The 8874-nt window shown below is 42.8% G+C and overlaps 1 protein-coding gene across 5 annotated transcripts in view; it reads right to left on the reverse strand.

The window, feature by feature from the left end:
- DAB1 (DAB adaptor protein 1) overlaps positions 1–8874 on the reverse strand; it is a 287178-nt gene that overhangs the window by 131028 nt on the left and 147276 nt on the right. The window lies entirely within an intron of this gene.

Below are 8874 nucleotides of genomic sequence, written 5' to 3' on the forward strand. Positions count from 1 at the left end.
AAGGGGAGGGCCCCCAAAAAACAAAAAAAAAAAAAAAAAAAAAAAAAAAAATTGCTACATAGCTGGGCAGGAACGGATAGCTGCCCACATAGCTGGGCAGGAACGGATCCAAGGCAGCTCCTTCCACTCTCTGGTGCCAGTACCACACCAGTGAGGAGCGTGGGCTGTGGATTCAGACAGACCCAACATGAATACTGCTCGGAGGATGAAATGCATAAAGCACTTGGTTTACTAAAGCACCTGGCTTGAGAAAGGGCTTGATAAGTGGTCACTGTCGTGCTGTGTTGCTGTTGCTACTGTTGTTGACATTACTGGACCTTGAATGAAGAAAGGCAAAGGGATATAAGGGGGTGGAGGGGTCTCCTTTTGCTAGTCCTGCAAGCTGGGCAGTGAATGGTCGGTACAGGAACTGGCAAGATGGTACCCCTGGCATTCTGCTCATGCACGAATGATACTCCCAGGTCTGCTACGTACAGCCGGCCAGGGGGTACACTGCATAGATCTACGGGGAGGTAGTCATCGCATAGTCATCAAAAACATGTATACTTATTGCAACCGTTTCCCAGCAAAAGTCATCCCAGGCAATGAGCCTTAAAGAAAGGGACTTTTCCCTGATTTGCACAAAGACATCTGATGGGTCGAGGGTGGCCTTAGAGTCACTGTACCTACCTCTCTGCATAGCTAGTGCAGCTTCAGGGCCACAGAATACAATGAATAATAACTCAGGCTGTAATGGACATGATTCAACCAAAACTCTTTAGTCGTACGTTCCAGGCCTTGCAATAGGGCCCTGCCAACCCTCTCAGTTTCCTCTCACTGACAGCAACCGCACATCCTCCAATCCAGAACATCCAGACATCTCAATTCTTCTCCACGCCTGCCCTTATTCATGACTTTCTCACTTTACGGCCTTAGTAAACACTCCCCATAATTCCCTTTGCCTGGATACTGGTCCTCTTATATCTCTCACTTGAAACCCTGCCCATCCTTCAAAGTTCAGCCCTTTGTTCCTAAATCGTTCCATATTTCTTTTCAGATGGAAGAAATCATTTTCTTCTTTTTTTTTTTTTAACATATATTTTTCTTTTTGCGGTACGCGGGCCTCTCACTGTCGCGGCCTCTCCCGTTGCGGAGCACAGGCTCTGGACGCACAGGCCCAGCGGCCATGGCCCACGGGCCCAGCCGCTCCGCGGCATGTGGGATCCTCCCAGACTGGGGCACGAACCCGTGTCCCCTGCATCGGCAGGCGGACTCTCAACCACTGCGCCACCAGGGAAGCCCCATTTCTGCCTTTGAAGTCTTATGATAATTTTATATTTTTCTCTTATATTGTTATTCTTGCTTTGAGTTTTTAGTTATATACATATGTCTTGCCTCCTAGGTTGTAGATTCCTTGAAGAAAAGGTTTCAGGCTAGTTCATCCCTATCTATCACGTAGAATATCCCTTTCACTCAATAAGCATTTGTGGAATGAATGAATGAATGAACCAATGAAAATGGCAGCATGGTCTAGACAGGGATTCTTAACGTTATCTGACCCAACACCTCCTTCTTATAAACCAATATTTTGTAATTCTTCTTTTATTTTCTGGAAATGATTATATAATCTACCTGTACACATGAAGTTTAAGCAAGTCAAAATATCCTACTTATAAAGGAGAAATAAAAGAAGATGATTTCTAATTAAAAATAATATGAATTTCTACGTATAAAGGCTTAGTTACAACTACAACAGAAGAACATAATGACACTGTCTTATGTTTGTGCGCTCTTATAATGAATAAATTCAGTTTTAATAGATCATTCAACTCTTCCCTTTATATTTGACATTTTTAAAGATGCGCCATGTAAGTCCAGTTATGGTGAACATGATAGTTATACATGAAACTGATGGAGCAGTGCCCTGCTGGTGACTCAAATATGAAAAGCATCACAGGGGTGTGGTTTTCCAACGTGATGACCAACTCTTGATGAGGTTTCAAGAGAACAAAGCACATCTTTCTCGCTGTTTAGCTGCATTTCTGGAAAACTCACTACTGCGAATATTGTACAAAATCACTTTTTTTATAGATAAAGTAGAGTTAGGTTTTAGATTCAGGTGATTATAAACAGGTTTTTCATCTACATGAATGTGTGATAAGACATTTAAAGTCATATGGCACAGGAAACATTTGTGTTGTGTGTGAATGTCCTGTACATTGCAGAGTGGCTAGCATCCTTGCCCCTAGTAAATTCCTGCATCACCACCCCCTTCCCCAAAAGTCATGACCACCCAAAATGCCTACAGTAAGTTCCAAAGCAGCCCCTTCTGGGGATAGAACCAGTCAAGTGGAGAATCTCTGGAGTAAAAGAAACAAAACAAGCTTAGGAGTTATAAATGTGAATTTGAATTCAATTCTTGCTACTCATGCTAGCCTCGGGCAAGCCACTCACCCTACCTGTACCTTAGATGACTCACCTGTAAAAAAGGGGTAGGTAATAAAACCTCCAAGAATTGTTGGGTGTCCAATGAGACAGAATCCACAAAAGCCTGCTATAGACGGTCCTGCTTATAGGCTAGTCATCTTGTGAGAGTCCTATGTACTGTTTCAATGGCTCTCAGGATGACAGGGGTGTCCCAGGTCCCAGCATCCTGCTCTGCAACGCCTTCATCTTCCTACCTGTCTCCCTCCCTAGGACCAGTTTCATTTGCTCCACCTCAGCTGCTCTCCCCAAGTCCACTCAAAATATCTAGTTAGAAATAAAGGAAGAACAGTCCTATTTTGAAGAGACACGAATAAGGTGATATCTCATTTTCACTGAAGAATAAATTATTAAATCAGCCGTGAAATGTAAGTGCAGCCATTACAGTTAAAACATCATTACCCCTCTATTATGAGGGACAATATTCAATCCTGGGCCACTCTCCACCTCTCCCCTGATATGCCCTAGTTTTTCTGTGTACATTTGCTGAGTCGTAATCACTAAGTCATTTTATTTTCTGTGCAATAAGTACTACTGAGCACCTACTATGTGGACATCATGTGCTAACCAGATAGATAACAGTGATGAACAAAAAGGTACAGCCTTGTTCATATGTGTGTTGATAGACGTGTTCAGTAAATATTCCCTGAACGGAAAAATGAACACACACACATATCTTTCTCCTTTAGACATCTGTGCATTTAGAAATACGTTTTTCTCTTCCCTGACTCGTTTCGTTTACCCGGTCCTCTCCAACTCACTCCTCCACTGCCAAGTCAGTGTGCCCTTTTCTGTGAAAACCCCTGACTGTTTCAGGCAAAGCTCTGTCTCCATCCCCTGAGTACCGACAACTCCATTCACACCTGTTTCTCAGCAGCTCTCAGTTCATTTTGTGAGTCTGGTTTCACCACCAGACTGTGAACACCTCAGGGGCAAGGACACGTCTTCATCTTTGAATCCTCAGGAAACAGATAATCATGGGGCATAAAACAGGCATCCGATATGCTCTTGCCTGACCATGTATTGGTTACACTGCCAACATTCTATCCACAAGACAGTCCCAGTTGTAACTCTACCCCTTTTATCTTCACTCAGGAAAGCTCATAAAAATGAAAGTGAATAATGGTGACAGTAAGACAGGGATAATATTCAATCTGCTCTAATACATATAAAAGGAAATCGTTGATAAACTTTGATATTGCTATGGTCTGAAATGTTTATATCCCCTTAAATTTCATATGCTGAAATTCTAATCCTCAAGGTGATGGTATTAGGAGGTGGGGCCTTTGAGAGCTTATTAGGTCATGAGGGTGGAGCCCTTATACATGGGATTAGTGGCCTTATAAAAGAGGCCCTAGTAAGCATCCTCCCCCTCTCCCCCTTGCATCATAAGAGGACACAGAAAAAGGCACCATCTACGAGGAAGTGGGCACTCACCAGACACCAAATCCTGGGGCTATGATCCTGGACTTTCCAGCCTCTAGGACTGTGAAATAAACATTTGCTGTTTATAAGCCACCTAGTTTACAGTATTTTTGTTATAGCAGCCCAAACACACTAAGGAAGGTGTGATATATTACTAGCATTAAGTACTCTGGACGAGACTACCTGGGTTTGAATCTCAGCGCTGCCACTTGAGAGCTGTGTAATTAATTATTTGGACCTCAGTTTTCTCATCTGTAAAATGGTGATGATAATAGCATTTACTTCATAGAACTGCTGTAATGTACTTAGAATGGTGCAAATAATAGTGGCAATCAGTGCTGGCTAAACTAAATGAACAAGCAAAATCCATCTGTGATTGTGGCAACAAGATGTTGCATTATCTGGAAAAGATGATACAGACCACTGCCCTCTATCCTGAGAAACAGACTCATCTTTAGGCTCCTGCAATATTTATGATTTTTAAACATTTATTTATTTATTTATTTTTGGCTGTGTTGGGTCTTTGTTGCCACACGCGGGCTTTCTCTAGTTGCGGTGAGCGGGGGCTACTCTTTGTTGCGGTGTGTGGGCTTCTCATTGCAGTGGCTTCTCTTTGTTGTGGAGCACGGGCTCTAGGCGCATGGCTTCAGTAGTTGCGGCATGCGGGCTCAGTAGTTGTGGCTCATGGGCTCTAGAGAACAGGCTCAGTAGTTGTGGTGCACAGTCTTAGTTGCTCTGCGGCATGTGTGATCTTCCCGGACCAGGGCTCAAACCTGTGTCCCCTGCATTGGCAGGCAGATTCTTAACCACTGAGCCACCAGGGAAGTCCCAATATTTCTGATTTTTTAATGGCACAAATTATAATAATTCTATGGAATAAAATTATAAGTGGGGAGGGCTTCCCTGGTGGCGCAGTGGTTGAGAGTCCGCCTGCCGATGCAGGGGACGCGGGTTCATGCCCCAGTCCAGGAGGATCCCACATGCCGCGGAGCGGCTGGGCCCGTGAGCCATGGCCGCTGAGCCTGCGCGTCTGGAGCCTGTGCTCTGCAACGGGAGAGGCCACAACAGTCAGAGGCCCGTGTACCACACACACACACACACACACACAAAATTATAAGAGGGGAGAGAAGAAAGCTAGTGAGTTTCCCTGGAAAGACATAGGATTTGGGGTTGGAAGGTCTGATCTGAGTCTCCAGCCAAGTCGGAACACTCCCAGAATCTGTTTCCTTATTTGTGAAATGAAGATGACATCACTCCTGCCTTGGTGTCCACTGGTCTGATTTGAGGAGCTAGTAACATACTGACATGAAACCATTTCTACTCCTACTGCTACTGCTACCACTCCTACTATTACAAGTAACAATGAGTTCATTTATGACATATTCTGCATTCTCACTGATCCTTTTGACATATTAGCAATACCTAGATATCTGAACGTATGAACAGCTTTTGTTATTGATTTATTTCCTGCAACATACTACTAATAAAATTTACTCGCATAAGGTTTGGGATCAAGAACCCTTTGAAATTCAAGACAAGGTGTAAATTGCTGCAAAGGGTCTCTTTAATTGGGATCAAAACGCTTCTGACAGCTTTTGGATTTTTAAAATTGTAGCTATTGTCACGTTCTGCTAATGTTTCTTTTCTTGGTTTTGAAAAAAATAGTGCAGCCAAGCTTGAGCAGGAATACTTTAGACATGATAAACAACTAAAATTTGTCATTCCAAATGACAAAGACCTCGTTTTCCATTTCTTTGATATGTAGGACAAAACACTTCACTTAGACTCTTATCCTGCATAATTCAGCTGGTTCCCTGCTGTGCAACGACAAAGGTTCAGTAAACTGTTCCTGCTCATAATCTCCAATGGAGGTTTCGAAAAACCTCCACTTATCTGAAGATAAATCACATCGACAGGGTTGACTTTAAGGGAGAAACAGACTATTAAACTAGTCTGGGGAATCAACTTTGGTGATTCCCCAAAGATGTGACTTTGGTCAACATCTCACCTTCCACTTGACTTCCTTCCAAAATATCCCCATAACATGACGGTTGCTTGAATCCTCCTAGGGCTGGTGAACTCGCTTGCACAGAAGGTGGTCCATCTACATGCTGAACAGCTCTGACTCGCAGGAGATTCTTCTTCCTCATAAACTGAAACAGCTTCCTAGAAACTTCTATCACCTGGTCTCCGTTCTGTCCCTTGAGTCACACAGAACAAGTCAGCTTCTTTTTCTACTAGACAACTCTTTGGAGAGATGAACGCTATTAATATGGAGGGGCTTTTGCTCCCACCATCCTCTCTCCTTCAGGCTTAAACGTTCGATTCTCTCCACCACTTTTCCCCATTCTTGTGTTGAGACAAATTAACAAGCTAGGGTAGCAGAAGCCCAATGATACAGGGCCTAAGGTTAATCAAACAGACCTGGAGCAGACGAAGCCAGACAGAAAACATTTAACTCTGCCCTCACCCCGATTCTCCACTAGGAGATGACATTTTTTTTCAACAAAGCCAAATGGCTTTGAGCTGAAATAATGACTTTACTGCTGTTCTCTTTGTGTCCAGATAAAGAATAAAAAAAAATCACATTATAAGGTTTGGTGGTATCTTTCTTTGGGGCCAGGTTAGCCATCCTTGAGTGAGGGTTTAGAGAAAGGTAAAGAATATAAACTGTCTCTTCTCATTAGTTAAAGTTTGGTGATGAGAACTATTTGATGGTAGGGTACATGATGGACTAGCAAAGCCAAAAACATGGCCCTGGACAAAAGAAAATATCTGATACTCTGCTTTACTCCAGTCCCTTTGGTGATGCCAGTGTCATGTGATGGGCAGGCATGGACTTGGGAAGAGACTAGAGATGATGACGAATATTGGGCATATAAATCCTTGTGAAAGCATCTCTCAGTTAGGCTTGATCCACGCTCCTTGGATCCCTACCATGAAGGATGCTAAGGGGTCAATGATATCCTCCAAGTTTCTACAAGCCCAAAGCTCTCTGCCTCCTGTGTGTTACCCAGGATCCCACGTGGCCACATCTGTGTTCAGAAGTGTTGGCCCAGCATAGTTTTCAGTCCCCCAACTGCCCGGTTCCCCTCATCAGGATATACTTTGATTCGATTATATCTTTTCTAAAATGTGAGGTTCAGAACTGAGCGCAGGTCTCCAAACGACAGTCTGCCCAGGAAAAGGAAAATCTTCCCTGATTTTAGAAACCATACTTTTACTAAAGCAGAAGAGGCTTACATTAGGCTCTTAATCTTGCTGCCTTCAAGCTCCTTGACTACCGATGCTTGTGCCCTCATTCTAAACTCCCTTTACTAAGGCATCCCCAGGTAGGTCCACCTTTCCTATAACATAGAGGCCAACTGCTTTGATTTGTGACTCAGGTCAACTGGAGGCTAAATCCCAGCTCTGCCTCCTACATGCTGGATGAACACGAGAAAGTCACCTACCCTGAGAGATAACAGACACTGTGGTGGACTCATAAGCCAGACCGCCTAGGTTGTAATCCTGTCTCCACCACCACCTACTTCCAGCAAGTTACATATCCTTTTCTCTCCTTAATATCTTCAACTATAAAATGGAGATAACAACACTATCTACTCATAGGGTTGTTGTAAGGATTAAATGCATTGGTACTTCTAAAGGGCGTACAATGACTGGAACATACTATGTGCTTGATGCAGCACCTGTTATTATTACTCTCTCATAGGACCCTTGTGAGGACAAAACTGAATAACGTATGCAAAGTGACTAATATGTACCTAGTATGTACTCAACAAACGGTAATTATTACTACTAGATTTTTTTATTGTGGTAAAACATACATAACATAAAATTTACCATTATAACCATTTTTAAGTGCACAGTTCAGTGGCATAAAGTACATTCATATCGTTGAGCAGCCATCACAGCCATCCATCACCAGCACTGTTTCCCTCTCCCCAGACTTTTAACTCTGTACTCATTAAACACTAACTCTTTATCACCCCTCCCCCCAGGCTCAGTCAACCACCATTCTACTTTCTGTCTCTGTGAATTTGACTCCTCTAGATACCTCATTTAAGTGGAATCCTACTGAATTTGTCTATGTGTGACTGGCTTTTTTTACTTTGCATAATGTCTTCCATGTTGTAGAATAGGTCAGAACTTCCTTTTTACTGCTTAATAATATTCCATTACACACACACACACACACACACACACACACACACCATATTTTGTCTATCCATTCATCCACAGATGGACAGTTGGGTTGCCATTGCGTATAATGCTTCTATGAACATGGGTGTACAGATGTCTGTGCTATTATTATTCAGGAATAACTTTTCTCCAAGAAAATCCATTTTTTACTGTTAAATTATCATCCTACTACCCACTGCTATCCTAATATGAGTCAGAACAAAGGCGAGAAAATTATAATGCAAAATGACAAGGTTAGGTAACTTGGCTAGTTGAGTATTATTTATACAGTGCTTGACAAATTACCTGTGAAGTTCAAAGGAGGTGATATAGGCAGAGGTGCGTTAGAAGCTATATAAAGCATTGAATGAATAAAAGGAAAACATGTCCACTTGACTCTTGCTCTCTGGACAAAACAGATCAAAGAACAGAACGCTTTTCTGTTTTTCCCTTACCATCAATGAACAAGGCCAACAGTGCAAGGCAAGTCCTGGGGATGAAGCGGGGAGCTAACTGCTGCCGGGAGGTTGATGAAAACACAAACCACTACCTCAGTGGGTTTAACAAACAGATCAGCCCTTACATTTCCTGATCATGCAGTGATAGATTTTTTTCAAGACTGAAAACTCCATTTATTCTTTTTGATGACAGCAATTGCAAGGTGCCACAGGTTCAACTCAAGAGAGTCTGGATGCTTTGACCAAGTCAAATGACCCCCGTGCGTCTCCCTCTAGGATGCATGTCATTAAAGCTGCCAGCACACAAAGAAATTTAACTTAAACTGTCACATTACCCACCGCTCTT

This window comes from Lipotes vexillifer, unplaced genomic scaffold (assembly GCF_000442215.2).
Source record: "Lipotes vexillifer unplaced genomic scaffold, Lipotes_vexillifer_v1.1 scaffold54, whole genome shotgun sequence".
Lineage (NCBI taxonomy): Eukaryota > Metazoa > Chordata > Mammalia > Artiodactyla > Lipotidae > Lipotes > Lipotes vexillifer.